The following is a 17,110-nucleotide window of genomic DNA, read 5'->3' on the forward strand; positions in this document are numbered from 1 at the left end:
TCAGTTGTCTTAGTATACTCACAAGGTTTTGCAGACATCATCACCACCCAATTTCAGAATCTATTCTGCCTTGGAAATTGACATAAGCTTAGTTCCAATGCACTTGGTTTCTGACCCTGACAAATACAGCTTGATATTTCCTCCTATAAAACCTATCTGTTCTATATAAGTAGAATAGGATAAAATACGGACTTTGGACAGAAATGCTTGTGGATTTGTTTCCCACTGATTTCTTTTGTTTTATTTATTTCAAATTTAATGTAATTGGTCACTTAATCTAATCACATGTCTTCCACTATGGGCAGTACCCATGGGAGACCTGAAGAGGATGTCTTCACCCCTGGAGCTGGTGTTAAATCTGGGTGTGAGCTCCCTGACATGAGTACTGAAAAATGAGTTCAGGTCTTCTGTGAGAGTTACATGCCTGTGCTCTTAATTATAAAGCTGGGCTTTCCCCTTACTTTGGAAAACTACTTGGTTACTGAGCTACCACGGGCCACATCCGAGCAGAAGTTCTAGGTTATATCCATAGATGGTCCTTGGTTGAGTGTCAGTCTCAGAAAAGACCCTGTGCCCAGATATGTTTGGTCCTTGTAGAGCTCCTATCCTTTCCATATCATACTAACTTCCCTTCTTTCATATGATTCCCTGCACTCTGCCGAGGGTTTGGTTATGAGTCTTAGTGTCCAGCCCTGAAGATACCTGATAAAACAGGGTCAGATGAAAGGGGAGGAGGTCCTCCCCTATCAGTGGACTTGGAAAGGGGCAGGGAGGAGACCAGGGAGGGAGTGTGGGGTTGGGGAGGGAATGAGGGAGCGGGATACAGCTGGGACACAGAGTTAACAAAATGTAACTAAAAAGAAAAAAATAATAATAATAAAATAAAATAAATAAATAAATAAAGCTGGGCTTTTCACTACCATCTGTGAATCCAGCTCCAAGGTATCTGATGCCATCTTCCGGCCTCTGAGAGGACTGTATGTGTATAGCACACAGAGGTAAGCAGTTACACACAACAGTGATAAATAACATTAAATAAATTTAAAATAAAAAAATAGGTAAAAGAGAAGCAATAATTATATTCAGTTACCAATTACAGGAATGATCTCCTCTGTCCTAAAACACACACTATATCATTTTAAGTGTTATACTCATCCCTCTTCATATTTGTCATTTCATGTCAACACCTTTTGATATGCAGTCCTTCTGAATTCAGTCCTTATCTTCTGTGGTACAGCTGTGGCATCTTCCCAAAATTCAACCATAAATCTATGGCCCTGGGGTGTCTGAGTGGTCATTAATCATTATATTTTCAGCATAATATTTTTATTGATTATTGAGGAATTTCATATTATGCACCTTAATCACTTAACTCCCTTCCTAACCTTTTCAGGTTAACCCAAACTTGTGATACCTCCCCATCACCAAAACGGAAGAAAAAAGTCCAGTTTGTGTCTTAAATGGAATCTTGACATGAATTTTATGTGTCCAGTGTCATCCTTTTAAACTAAATCATCCAACTTAATAAATTGAATATGACCAGACGGTTTTATTACATTATTTTTGTGATATGTATATTATGAAAAGCAATGCCTTTTTATGGTTCCATAATAAGCCAAGCCCATTCACACATGTGCATGCATGCACACACACACACACACACACACACACACACACACAGTCAATCACACACACTGACACAAGAACAAAAAGGTTAAGATAAATTATATTCTTAATTATAATGAACTTATCACTCCATTAATATTATGGATATTACTTTTGGGGCAATTAATCTTGAGTTGCCCTGACAATTTGAATTAATACTGTTTTGACTAACACTGTTTAGTTACTTGGTAACATGAAGCCAATGAACTGTTCTGTTTTCCTTTACCTGTATGAGAGTCTATGAGACCAATAGGGCTTTTGTAAGGTAATGATTCACTGAGAAGCAGCAGAATTCCCCATGATTTTTGTTTGTCTATTGGTTGGTTGGTTGACTTTTTTGTTTGTTTTATTCCTAGAAGAAGCATATGAAATGGAAAACTAAGTCAATATTACTAAGTTACACAGGACTGCTCCTTCTTATACGTCTCCCATTCTTTCCTATATTCATAATTGTAGTCTTTTAAATATTTTTTTAATTTTTTTAAATTAATTACAGTTTATTCACTTTGTGTACCAACTGTAGCTGGCTCCCTCATACCTACCCAATCCCACCCTCCATCCCTCTTCTCCACCCACTCCCTTCCCCCAATCCACTGATAGAGAAGGTCCTCCTCCCCTTCCATCTGATCCTAGTCTAACAGGCCTCATCAAGAATGGATGCCTTATATTCCTCTGTGGCCTGCTAAGAGGGAGGTGATTAAAGAGCAGATTACTGAGTTCATATCAGAAACAGTCCCTTTTGTCGTTTTTTTTACCTCCAAAGCTTTTTTCTTTTTTTATTATCATTTTTTTACAATTTATTCAATTTTTATACCAGCTGTGGCCCCCTCCCTCATCCGCTCCCTCCTTGTTTTTTCCCTATGCCCCTCCCCTAGTCCACTGATAGAGGAGGTCCTCTTCCCCTTCTATCAGGCCTCATCAAGACTGGATGCATTGTCTTTCTCTATGGTCTGGCAAGGCTGCACCCCCCACCCCCAGGTGGAAGTGATCAGAGAGCCTGCCACTGAGTTCATGTCAGAGACAATCCCTGCTCCCCTTACTAGGGACTACACTTGGAGACAGTCTGTGGGCTATATCTGAGCAGGGGTTTTAGGTCCTCTTCATGCATTGTCCTTGGTTAGGGTATCATTCTCTTCAGGGCCCCCAGGTCTCTGTTTTTATGGCTTTGTTGGTCTCCTTTTGAAGCTCCTGTCCCCTACAGGTCTTTCTAACTCCCCTTTTTTATAAGGGGAGTTACTGTACAGAGTCACTGTACTCTGCCCAAAGTTTAGCTATGTAACTCAGCCTCTGCCTCGATACCTCGATCAGTAGAGTCTTTCAGATACTGTCTGGAGCTTTTGAACATCACTAGAAAGGAAGCATACCTTCACGATGAACGTAGCATATGAAACTCACAATGAATAGGGTATGTGATCCTATTATGAATGAGCTCTGTGCACCTATGATAATTATATCTTGTTAATTCTATAATAAATGCTGCATATGCATATGAGTCGCATGGTGAATGGAATGTGTACCTATTATGAATAAAACATGTAAACCCTTCCAGAAAGATGAGTCCTTGTGGAAACATGATCTTCCATAGAGAGTATAGAAATATGTCATGTCCTTTCTAATCAGATATTGGTTATGGGAAAAGGAGCAAACATAGGGTAGATTCTAGACCAATGTACTTTCTGAAGACAGACATCCTATTATTTATTTATTCATTTGTTTATTTTTCTTTTCTAATGCACTGTTGAGCAAACATAGAGCCTTGCACATGTTTGATGTCTAACCTGTCACTGGGCCAACTGACCTATATTATATACCTATCTATATATCTTTTTATGTCTTATTTTTGACAGACACTCACTCACATGCCCAGATTGGTCTTGAACTTACTTTGTAGCTAGACTTGAATCTTCTCTTTCCTTAATTTTCAGGATGACTGCATCACCAAACCTGGCCAATATTTATTTCATAAGATTTGTTTGATGATAAGAAATCATGAAAATCTATTCTTCAGCAAAGATTCTTTTTTTTATTTATTTACTAAATGTACAGAAACAACACAAATTCACTGAGAAATGTCTTCACTTAGACCATCAGAATAAACACCGACACCAGACCAGTTTAACTTTTTCAATACAAAGGAGCTAAAAAATTTAAAATAAGAATTATATACATATAACATCTGTGTAAATATAGTATACATTAATATCTTATAAAAGATACATATATCTGATGGCTATGTCACCTAGACACATTTTACAAATAAAATATTAATATAAACGTAGAAATGGAAAACATGCCATATAACACATGTGTGTGTATTATAGCATATATATGAAAGTGTACAATATATGCATTTGTGTATGATTAGATAGGATTTATCAATATTTATATACATATGTAAAGGGAAAGATAGGAATGAAAATAGAAGAGTGATTTTAAAACTCTCTTTTCTTTCATCTCTGCACATCTGTTTTTATTGCCAAATAACAATTATATCAATTGTGTCTAATTAAATTATTTTCAATGTCCATAATATTCAAAGTAATCAAAAAGACATTTTTTTTGCAATGAAAACAAAGCCCACTTCAGTAAGCTATCACATGCCCAGCCATCCAAAAATCACTTTAAAATTCAAATACTTATACAAAGTGTCAGCTCTTGTCAACAGATTGGATTTGGAAATAACACAATGCATATCCATTTAGCTGATGAGTGTGAGCTAAATGAAGGGGGAAAATGTAACTGCAGGCTCTCAGACCATTGAAATAGGCGACATTTGTAAACATTTCATATTTTCTCACATATAATTGGCTAAAAGAGAGAACAGATAACCATCAAGAATTACAGAATTTGTATGCAATAAGTCAAGAAAATTCTCTTTATGACCTTTCTTCTTGACCCTGTTGCTACTCTAAAATCCATCAACATGAATTGCATATTTACAATCAGTCTCTATTACTTATTTTGTTCTGATTGTGAAAATCAAGTACTCAGTGTTCCTAATACCTTTACAAATGACTATTTAGTCTTAAATGATGCATCCATTTCTTCTTTTTGTCTTCACAGATACTTTCCTAGTTTAATTTCTTTTTTTCTACTTCACAATCAGGGGGCACTGAGTTTTGAGATGTTAAGTAGCACAGAACAAAATTTTCTAACAAGCAAGTAGGTTTTTTTACTCTACCAAAATCACCTTCTTTGTTGTTGTTGTTATTGGTGGTGGGTATTCATATGCTTGTTTGATCTGAAGGTGGGAGAAGTTGGAGATGCTTAAGTAGCACAAGAGAAGAAAGAGAACAAAGGAAAGGGTTAGGAAGTCGTGAGCCTATTCCAGTTTCAATTTGATTCATCTGAAATTAACTAAAATTAGTGTGGCTGGTGATACCTGTGATTTTTAAAAATTAAATCATTTGAAGTAAAGACCTACTTTTAGTCCAGAGCTGTTGAACCCCTTGTTTTCTTCCCTCCCTCCACCTTCCTTGTGCTGTTATTACAGAAAAGAGTTACTATGCTCAGCTCTATTCTCTTCTGTTTCTCGCACTCATTTCAGCAGTATATAACATTTTAAAAAAAACACAGGGAAATTTTTTAATTTAGTTGTAGATGAGATTGATGAAGAATAGCTATCAGTGCAGTTTCTAACTTTTCTTCTTAGAAAATAATGACTGTGTATGAAATAAATAACAATTAAAATGGTAATGAAAATGCATTAGTGTAAAATAAATAAAAGCCAAAGTCAGGTTAGCAAATAAAGTACTATGTCTACTGAAGAGAGCCAGGCTAGGTTTCATCATGAGATATGAGGATCTGCATTTCTTATGCTGAAAAAAAATTATCATGAAGTTAGAAGGAGAAGCATTCTTACCTTACAGTTCTGTTCGTCAAAAGTATCAAATAGTGTCATTGAGATAAAGGGAAGACATCTGTAGGTCTGTGTTCCCACCTGCCAGGGTCCATTTGTTTCTTCATCATTTTCAAGTCTTAGATATGGCTCTTTTTCTGGGCATGCAGGCCCTTTTAACCACAAATGCTAGCTTGAGCACATTGAGTCCTTCTCAGGTGACATTGCAATTACTTCCTTTTTCATTGTTAGGCATTCATGGTTTAGATTGAACCAATGTAGAAAATCCAGACTAATCAACTCTGAAATAGAACTGTGTCTTCAAAGGACCTTTAAAAGCTTTAGATATTAATGTATGAATATGGCTGGGAATGGGTTATACAACTTTGGATTAAATAAAGTCTACTAAGTCTAAGGAAGGCACTAATTTAAAAAAAATTCTCAAAATGATCTTAAAAACTTAAAATCTCTCAAGGAGAGCATCAGAACCAAAATATCTGGGCACAGGGTTCTTTTCTGAGCCTGATACTTCTACAAAGGACCATGCATGGAGATAACCTAGAACCCCTGCACAGATGTAGCCCAGATGCAGCTCAGTCTCTAAGTGGGTTCCCTATTAATGGGTACAGGAATTGTCTCTGACATGAACTCAGTGGCTGGCTCTTTGATCATGTCCCCATCAACAGCCTTCCCAGGCCACAGAGGAAGACAATACAGCCAGTCCTGATGAGTCCTGATAAGCTAGGATCAGAGGGAAGTAGAGGAGGACCTCCCCTATCAGTGGACTTGGAAAGGGCATGGAAGAAGATGAGGGAGGGAGGGTGGGACTGGGAAGGGGAAAGGGAAGGGGCAAGGGAGGGGCTACAGCTAGGATACAAAGTAACTAAAGTAATTAATAAAATTAATTAATTAATTAAAAAATTGTTGACTTCAAACTGGAATCTGAGATGAGCGGATATCCTTTACTCCCTGTGAATTCAAAATCCAAGGAAACAGCATTTTTACTATCTGACAAAGGTAGACCTTGCAGTCTCCCTAGAGTCTGGCTATAGGTAAACATTTTAGTGAAAATCTAAAGCAGTATGTACTAAAAACATATGGGATGCTTAGCAATCTAGGACTCCACTTGGTTTGTGCCACACAAAAACATTTTCTAACAAAATATGTGACAACTGTAAAACTGGTGTTACAGCTCTACTTCACACAATTTAGAACCACTTGGGAAGGGATCTCTGAGATAGTTTGTGAGAAATTTTGTTTTAATCATGACAATTGATGTGAGAAGATCCTCATAGTGTAGACAGCACCATTTCCTTAAGCCTGCCTCACAATCCTCTCTCTCTCTCTCTCTCTCTCTCTCTCTCTCTCTTTGTGTGTGTGTGTGTGTGTGTGTGTGTAGAAGGGTGAGGTGTAATTTTCTATTTGTTATTCTTCTTTCTTCCAATTTGTGGCTGTGATATTACCAACTCCATCACAATCCTGCCACTATAACTTCCCTGCAGTATTGTGTGTAACTGAGTCCCTAATAACACCCCCTTCCCTTAACATGGTCTCTTCAGCATATATATATTTTTTTAACAGCAACAACTAAAGTAACTAAGACAACAATCTAAGACCCTCACCTACATAGATTATGTACACATGTTCCTCTCTTAATATCTTGCTTAGCAACTTGGCCTACTATCTGCATCAACATACAAAGAATATATTTTTCATACTCTGACAATCACCAGCAACCCACTTATCCTTTTGTAGGTGTTTTCTATTCCAATATATTCTTCGATTTACCTAGGTATGGAATTGAGGAAGCTGATTTAAGATAGACTGGTTTTGAATGCATTCACAGTAAGGTAAATTGTGTCCTCTGAGTGAATTTTTAGGGAGTCCCCATATTCACCATATTATACCCATGAATAATTTGGCATGCATGTGTTTTAAATCGAAAGCACCATGGGAAGGAATATGCAGAATGAACAAAGGCTTAGATAATTCGAACATGTCAGTCAAAACCAAGATCCACATGCAGTATCCTCCTTAGTAAGCAGCTTCGCCTATTAGACCCCATGAAATGGAGACCCAAGCAAAAATTGAATCCCTGAGAACACTCTATCCAAGCCAGGTAAGAAGATGTAGCTACTTATGAGACTGAGTGAAACTAGAGATCAGCAGGCAGTGTGCTATGCTAATAGGCACCAGAGTAGCCATTGTGCCTTATGACATTGAAAATGAAATGGCTTCTTTGGGGCACCAGAATTTTGGGGAGTGTAGACTCCTTGGACTTGACACCTCTGGCTAGTGCTTTTTCCTTCTCCCAGCAAGAAATTCTCAAGGAAATTTCCATTTCTTTGAAATCCATTGTTTCAATAGTTGATATGCTGGTTGAAAAACATTACAGCCACATTGGCAAAGAGGACAAAGAAGTCAAGTGACCTCCAAGTCACAACATACACATCTTCCAAGTTTCTTAAAGGAGGTTAATGTTTAAGCAGTGGGCCAGAGCTGTGTACATACATTTACACAGTTCACTGTCAAGGTGTGGTCTCAAATACTCTAAAAGTTAGTTATACATCTCTTTCCAGGAGAAAAGTTTCTAATTTATTTGGCCTAGGCTTTAGGCCTTCACTTTGACCAGCATTAGATTCCAGGAGGAATCCAATTTCCAGGACCAATTATTTGAAAAGTTTGATCACCAAAGTAAAGACAGAAGTGATCCTAGAATTCTTCACCCCTTCCAGGCTCTTTAAAGCCCTTGGTAGACACTGTATGGTAAAATGAATTTTTATAACAGAATTGTCTAAGGAGGGATTTATTTTTTGTCTTCTTTGTTGTTGTTGGAGGCTTGACATCTTTTTTGTAATTATTTTTATTTTTTATTAATTACAGTTTATTTACTTTGTATTCCCCCTGTAGCTCCCTCCTCCATCCCCTCCCAATCTCACCCTCCCTCCTTCTTCCCCACCCATGCCCCTCCCCCACCCACTGATAAGGGAGGACCTCCTTCCCTTCCCCCTGATCCTAGTCTATCAGGTCTCATCAGGAATGGCTGCATTGTTTCCTCCCCTCACAGGGGGAGGTGATCAAAGAGCAAGCCAGTTGGTTCCTGTCAGAGACAGTCCTTCAGGATGCATTCACCATTTGACAAAAAGGAAAGTGCCACTTTTGAGAAATCTGAAGCCTCTTTATAACAGTTGCAACTTATTAAAAACTGCAAGAAGAAACACAAGAAGGTTCATAACATACAATTGGTCATCAGTGGCTTCCCTGGCTTCCAACTTTTAGAAAGAAACATCCTGTTTTAATTTATATTGAATTGCCTCAGAACAATCAGAAGAAGCAAATCCAATGAAAATTAAAAAAAAAAAAAAAAAAAAAAAGAGCTAGATTGGAGAGCAATACCCAAACACTCAGGGAAAAAGAAAAGATTAATCTTGGAAGCATGCTACAGGAAACAACTTAATTTTTCCATCTTGTCAATTCACCTTTCAGAGTATGATTGTCAAAAAGCAGAACCAGGTTGTCTGTCTTTTCCACCCTCTTGTACTCCCCAGAAATCATTCCTTTTGCAATCCCATCTTGGGAACTTGAACTCATCAGTGTTCTGAGCCCCTTATAAGACATTTGCTTTCCATAGTCTCTTGTCAAAAGCAAAGCAGCTCAGGCACCCATCAGCTGTCAGTTCTGACTACCAAAGATGCAGGGCTGTATGGAAGGAGTCAGCTATATGATTCAGGTATATAAATGGTTTCAACCAAAAAGACTCTTGCACAGTAGGGGACAGAACTATAAATCAGACATGATTTGCAAAGGCCAGAAGGTACTTCCTGCCCTGAGCCTTTTCTATCATAAGACTCTCAGGTTTCTAAATAGCGAGCATAGCTGGGACACACAGGATGGACAATGAACATGCCTATGTTTATTTGGTAGCTCTGCTATTTACTATTTTGAGCAAATTACTCATTTACTAATTGGAGAGAATTCCATAAAAACATGTGTGTGTGTGTGTGTGTGTGTGTGTGTGTGTGTGTGTGTGTGTAAGAGAGAGTGTATGTGAATGTATAAGTGTGTGAATGAGAGAGAGTGAGGGTGATAGTATGTGTGTTTGAGACTGTGTGAGAGTGAAAGTGTATGTGTGTGAGTGTGTGTCAGAGTTTTGTGTGTATGAGAGAGCATGTGTGTGCGTGTGTGTGTGTGTGTGTGTGTGTGTGTGTGTGTGTGTCTGTAAAGGTATTTATGTGTGAGTGGATGTGAAGTATGGAGACGAGAAGCAGATGTCAGGTGTCTTTCTTGGTCACTCTCATGTTGATATTTTGGGACAGGGTCATCCTATAAACCAGATTCTGACCAGTTTGGCAATAAAAGCTGGCCAGTGAGCACTGTATGTTCCCATGTCTCTACTGTTGAATCCTGGACATTACAGATATACTCTGCTGCATTCATTTTTTTTTAAACATAGATACTGGAAATTTATTTCTCCAACAGACTGAATTCCATACCTTTTTAAAATGTGTATTTCTTCAACTGTATAGTAGAAGCAATTTGTACCTATTCCAGATGAGTTATAAAAAATAAACCAGAGGCATTCCACACACCCTGCCTCTGAGGAGTACTCTTTTAGACTAAAGCATGAGCTTTTGACAATATGCACAGAGCTTTTATGGGATGGAACATTTAGATCTTCATCACTCTTGCTATAGATAACCACTGCCTAGTTACAACCTCTGTACAGAGCAACACGTGATACCACAGTTATCCAAGTTTCCAGAAACCAATAAAATTCACAAAACTGTACACAGCGGAAGCATTTTCTTAGTTACATGGTAAATCCAGAGGGTCATCCATAGCTTCATGCAACATTAAGTCCTTAAGAAACAGCCTGGTTACTCAGAGACAATGCTTGCTGTGCAAGCATGAGGACAGGAGTTTGGTTCCCAAAACACATAAAAAGTTGACATGGTAACGTGCATCTCAAATCCCAGTGCTAGGAGAAAAGATAGGCAGATCCTTGGAGCTTGCAGGCTAGCTAGTCTAGCCAAATGGCTAGACTAGGTTCAAGGAAGGAGCAGTCTCAAACTATAAAGCAGATGCTGAGGACAACACTGTGTTAACTTCTGACATACAAGTTCACTTACCCATGTGAATGTATGTACCTGCAAACACTTGTACACACATGAAAACATGGGTCACATTCAAATGATGGACAAGATTCAGGAGTAGTCATGATGAAAATATTTTCTCTATTCACAAATACCATGTAAATTTGAAACCTAATATCTTAACCTAATCCTTTAAAACTGGACTCCAGGAGGCTAGTGATGTAGCTCAGTTTTGCCTCACATGCTCAAAGCCCTGGTTCCAATTGCCAACACAGGAAAATTCTAGCTCCAGAGCACCAACATTCAGGAGATGGAAGCAGGAACATCAGAAATTCAAGGTCATCCTCAGCTATTTACCGAGTTTGAGATCAGGGAGCTGTATGGAATGTCTATGTTAAATAAATAAATAAACAAATAAGTAAGGAGGCACTTGGATTTCATACACAATAACCTGTCTCTCCATCACGGTGCTGAAGATCTCATTGTTTCCTATTATCTCACTCCTTTAGCATCTACTACCATAAAAATAAATATACCGTTACTTAAAATAGACAAGGAAAATTCTCCCCCAAAGCAATTAAGTGTTTTCTCATTAGCTCCAGATTTCCATGAGCTCAGAGCTTCCCAAGGGAATACTGGGTATTTGGAGTGTGAGAGAAAGGGCAAAAATGTTGCCACTGAATGACTAGAAACTGTTTAAATTGTCATAAGATAAAAAGAAGAAACAAAGGAACAGTAAGGAAGGAATGCCTTAGGAAAAAAAAAAGACGAAGACGCAAATTTCCCAACTATTAGTTAACTGTGAAATAAAGAAGAATGTCAGGCTACAGAAAGGTGGATATACGCCGAAGGCTCAGATCTTAATAGTGCTTGGTAAGACCTGCATTCAGTTCTCAATTGGGTCGTCAGTTGGTTCACAACCACGTTCATCTTCAAAGGATCTTACAGTTTGTTGTCTCTACAAGCACCTGCTACCCCCCCCCATCAACTTGGGGCATCAAGCACACACATACACACATGTCAATCATACACATAGTGACAAGCAAATCTTTAAAAAGAAGGATTTAGGTATGAGTAGCAAAAGCAAACTAAATTTTTAAGGAAGATAAAAACAGCATGTTATATTTAGAAACATAAACGTATATGCATATACATATATGCATGTAACCACAAATAATGAAAAAAGAGGTAATTAATTTGAAAGAAAGGGTAGGTAGGAGGAACTTGATGAAGAAAAAAGAAATATAAAAATGATGTAATTATACTATAATCTCAGAAATAAAGCTGTTCAAACACCCTCAGCTACTATTTTTAAAAGGATTAAAAAATACAAAACTAGACATAATCCTTTAAATATTCTAAATTTAAATAAACATCAGAGAGAATGCTGTTTGTAACACTGGATTAAATAAAGGGAAAACAATTTTGAAAGTACTAAAATTAGATCATTATATGGAACTGAAATGCTAATAGCTGTAGGAGACAAATACTTGTATATTTTTGTTTTTGAAAAAAAAAATCATTGCATCTATAGAAGTAGAAACAAGGAATTGGAGTTAAAGACAATATTTTCTCACATGGGAGAGCAAATTAGATTTTAGATATTGAAAAACACAATGAGTCCTGGAAAAGGAATCAAGTGCGATTGCTGCTAACCCTGAAATATGTCCTAAGGAAGTTTCCAAGCATCCATTTAAGTCATCTCCGAAGCGAGCAGTTGGAGCACTCTGAAAAAGAAGATGACAAAGCAGGAACTCCTGAATAAATCAAACTATCCCAAGAATTTTAGGCCAGAAGAACAGGGCTTATGCCCTTTCACGGGAGGAGGTTATATTCCATGGTCATACAATGCTGAAGCTCACTAACACAAAGAACTAAGAAGCTGTTCTGTACTATGGTTTTTTTAAGCCTCTAATGAATGATCCTACCCAGTAATGGTCTCCTCCACACTCCCCTCCTCCCCTTCACAGCCCTGCTGTGCTGTTTCTGATATTTTGTACTACTGTTTTTCATGTTCTTCCACATCAAGGCTTGATTGAGAATGAGGTCCTTTCAACCAATAAACTTCATTCCTGAACGCTAATTATATACCAGCTCCATTATCAAACCAACCAACCTGCAGATTGTGAAATGAGCTTGTATATGTACATATAAAATCAGTAAATGTTATCTATGCTGCATTTAAGATTTTAAAAAGCTGTGATTGTGATTGACAAACATTCACTTCAAAATAAGAGCACTAGTGACTCAAAGGAGCAAAAGTGAAGCCATTTATTATATAACTTTGCAAAGTTGAACACCACCCCTGAATGAAAACTTGTCAACCAAGGCAGAAAATAGTCCCTATAACAAGAATACACTGTCTTTCTTCCTGTGCTTGTGCTGAGAAGCGGGTGAAACCTTGAATATCGTAGGTCTTGCCTTTGGTCCATTACATTGTTCTTTAACACAAACTGTGTGTGGGCTCATTTTATATTCTGGGTATTCTAAAGCTCATCAGGTGCATGACTTTTGTCATATCTGCAGGATTGTAGAAAATCTTATGTTAGTAATTTTCCACTGTTAATGTTTGGGTTGGGTATGCATGGGGTGGTAGCTAAACTAGCAAACATTTCATAGGAGGAAATAACTTAGCAGGAAGCCATTCCCTAGGGCACCAGTTTTTCCTATTCATCTGTAGTTAGACCTAAGTTAACTCAAAATATTTTTATTTTGAACATGAATCATCAGATTTTCTTTTTCATAATTTTATTATTATTTGTTTATCATAATTTTATTACCTGACTACTTATGATAGGTATAAAATTTCTAATTACTTTTTCCTTTATGAATTGCTATGGAATTTCCATATACTTATCCTCTTCAGTATAGTAACACCAATCAATTTGTTGTGAAGTTTTAAAAACATTTTAACATTTTTTTTCTTTCCTTTCTTTTCTTTTTTTTAATGGATGATTTCCCTGCATGCATGTATGTTCAGTATGTAAATCCAGGGCTGATAGAGGCCAAAAGAGGTCATCAATCCCAAAAAGCTGAAGCTGCAGTTAGTTTTTTTTTTTTTTTTTTTTTTTTTTTTTTACATTTTTGTTTGTTTGTTTTAGTTTTTCCTTTAGTACATTTCTGCAAATCTTCATGGTTGTAATCACTTTAGTTATTGTAACTGAAATGCATTGGTTTTCTATCTTTTTAGGGTTAACTCTAATCAAATCCCCTTTAAGCTACAACACACTCCATTACCATTTGCTGCTTGCTCCTCCAGGGAGAGGAGGGTAGAGTTCAGTCCCTACAGCCGCATCCTCTGCTCTTAACTGGGGAACTGATCTCCAGCTCCCTATGCTGTTGCTTTCACTCCTGTCCACATGCTCTTTCCACTGAGTTTGAATTCTAGTTTCATGTTGATTGTGTTTCTTTAGTTCTCATTATATACATTTAAATTTCAAATAAAGTATAAAATAATAACAAAGAAAGAAGATGGGTGGTGCTGTGGCACAACACTGAAATTTGGTCACTGGCCAATGCATGCATTCACACACAAGTGCTCGCGCACACACACACACACACGTGTACAGAAAAAGAAGAGAGAACAAAATGTACAAATAAGAAATTATATGATTTCATTGATATCAATTGATAAATAATAATAATGGATGTCTAGATTTTTTTACCTCCCTGGGCCCCAGCAACGGTGTAAAATCTAAAGGAAAGTATATAAGTCTCAGAAATGAGGAAGAAATGTGATACAGTTGATAGTTTACTCAGGTTTCAATCCAGACTAAAAAAAAAATGCATTTGATATAGATAAAAATAATTTATATTATTTAAAAAACATAAATTTGAAAAAACTCACAATGTATAAACATGTGAGAGGTTATAGATGATAAAGAAGAAATGGCCTGGCATGTTGGTGAAAACATGAAATCCCAACACTGAGTGTGGTTGAGACAGGAAAGGAGAGACCAGCTTGTACTACATACTGTAGTGGTTTAAATGAGAAATAGCCCCATAGGCTCATGTATTTCAATGTTTAGTCTCCAGATGGTCATATGTTTGATAGAGATTATGGAGGTAGACACCAGACAAAGGAAATATGTAGCAAGAGGCTTGGAGGGTTTTTAGCCTCATCCAAGTTCTTCCTTGCTCTTCTTGCTTCCTCTGTGAGGTTAAGATGTGATTTCTTACCTGGTCTGACTGACTGCTTACTCCCTCTGGAACAATAAACAAACAAACAAAAAAATATTAAAAGTTACCTCTTCCTTCTATAAATTGCTTTGGGTCATAGTGTTTTATCCCAGCAAAATAATTAACCAAAGCAACAGTGAATTCAAGTCCAATTATATCCAGCAGCATTAGGGGAAAGGTGTTCCTCCAACAGCCCCAGCAGGCACCTCCCCTAGTAGGCTAATTAAAGAAACAAGTACAGTGAAGAGGAGGAAAGTGACGTATATAATATGGCCACATTGTGAAGAAGAAAAATTAAGAGCCTTAATGACTCATAAAATTCAATCTTCTGTGTACTGACATGGGCTCTCGGGATAAACAGAGAAAGGACTGGGGCAGTGGGTAACAGGTATGAATAATTAAACATCTTGATCAATGAGTAGTTTCTCTGTGTTATGCAAGATACCATCTTGTCTCAGGAGATGGTTACTTCTGCTCCAAGGTGCATGTTTACACTCATGTGGAATTCTCTCTTACCTGTGATTCTTCTAATCTAGGAGTTTAAAGTAATTAAAGAGGAAAGATCAATGACACTGATTTACCTTTGTGATGAAGTTACGGGACACAAAATGAAGGCAGAAGCTGTGAGGCTCTCATCCTGCTTTTAGTTATGCAGGTAATGAGATGTGCTTTTTGGCAAGAGCAACTTCTAAATGCCTATGCATAGCTTGAGCTCCACAGTGAGACCCTGACTCAAGAAAAGGGTTGGATAGAGGTTCTGCTTTGTCATATAGCACAAGGTATTGGATTTGATTCTGACCACAGGAGAAGAAGAGGAAGAGGAGGAGGAAGAAGGAGGAGGTAGAGAAGAAGAAAAAGAAACAGAAGAAAAAGAAGATAAGTGAAAGCATGACACAGACAATACAGAAACATGTAGGATTTTTAATTTTTAAGTTGATTTATTTTATTTAATGTGTATGTGTCTAAGTATATGTATGTATGTATGTATGTATGTATGTATGTATGTATGTATGTGCACCATATTCCTGAAGGTACCTTCAGAAATTCAAACAATATATCAGATTCCCTCTAACTAGAGCTATGAGCAGTTGTGAGCCACCCAATGTTGATGCTACACACTGAACTCTGGTTCCCTGAATGGGCAGCAAATGATAATGGAGAGTTTTTCACCATAAGAGGATTTAAGAAGAGTCAGGACTTAAAAAGACAGAGCACCAATGTATTTCATTTACAATAACTAAAGTGATTAAAACCATAAAGATGTGCAGAAGGTTGTCAAAAGGTCCTAAAGAAAAGACTAAGAAAACAAGTTAAAAAAATCCATAAAACAAAACACAAAGACATGTGAAGAGATATTTTCGGCAAACTTTATATGAATATTTAGGTTGATTAAATTCTTTTTTAAATAATTTATTTAATTTTATTTCATGTGCATTTGTGTGAAGGTGTTGAATTCCTTGGAAATGGAGACAGTTGTGAGCTGCCATGTGGGTGCTGGGAATTGATGCTATGTATTTTGGAAGAGTAAACAGTGCTCTTAACCACTGGGCCATCTCTCCAGCCCCTGATTAAATTCTTAAGAAGCCCATAAATATATTATTTTCTTTCATGATATCCACTTTTAAAAGAGATTCTATTAATTTTTTTAAAGCTGGCAAAATATTTTTCCTAAATTCAACTAACTCATCATAAGAAAAGTTAATATCAATTTTATAGCAATATTGACTTTAAAATGGCTAAAGAAAATAATCAAAAACTAGCATTTCATTTCAGTACAAGATTGACTTCTTGAAAGTAAGTGAATTAACACTAGAAAATATGCTATCTCAGTGTATGATGGCAGATTAGACAAGAAAATCATCTTCAACAGTTTACCAAATATTTGAAAGCAACATTTTTTCAATAGCAAAGAATTAGAAATCACCTGAGCCTACCAGCTGATGGATGGCATCGACTAGCACAGTTAGACAAAAGAGGTAGGATCCAAAGCTCCATTACAGAGTAGGATGGGGGTAGGTAGTGGTAATGCTCTGTATATTTCCACACAACTAGAATGCGAATTTTAAATGCTTTCACTGTTTAGAAAAAACAAATTCTTGAGGACACCTGTCTATATGATCCAATTTAAAGAATACCCAATTGTGCTGAATAAATAGCTCAGTGGTTAACAGCATCTGCTGCTCTTCCAGATAATCCATGTTCAGTGCCTGGTATCCATATTGGGTGCCTCCCAACAGCCACTACAATGGCACCTCTTCTAGCCTTGACATGTACCTGAATACACATAGCACACACACACACACACACACACACACACACACACACACACACACAC

This window comes from Psammomys obesus, unplaced genomic scaffold (genome assembly GCF_907164565.1).
Source record: "Psammomys obesus unplaced genomic scaffold, mPsaObe1.curated_primary_1811, whole genome shotgun sequence".
Lineage (NCBI taxonomy): Eukaryota > Metazoa > Chordata > Mammalia > Rodentia > Muridae > Psammomys > Psammomys obesus.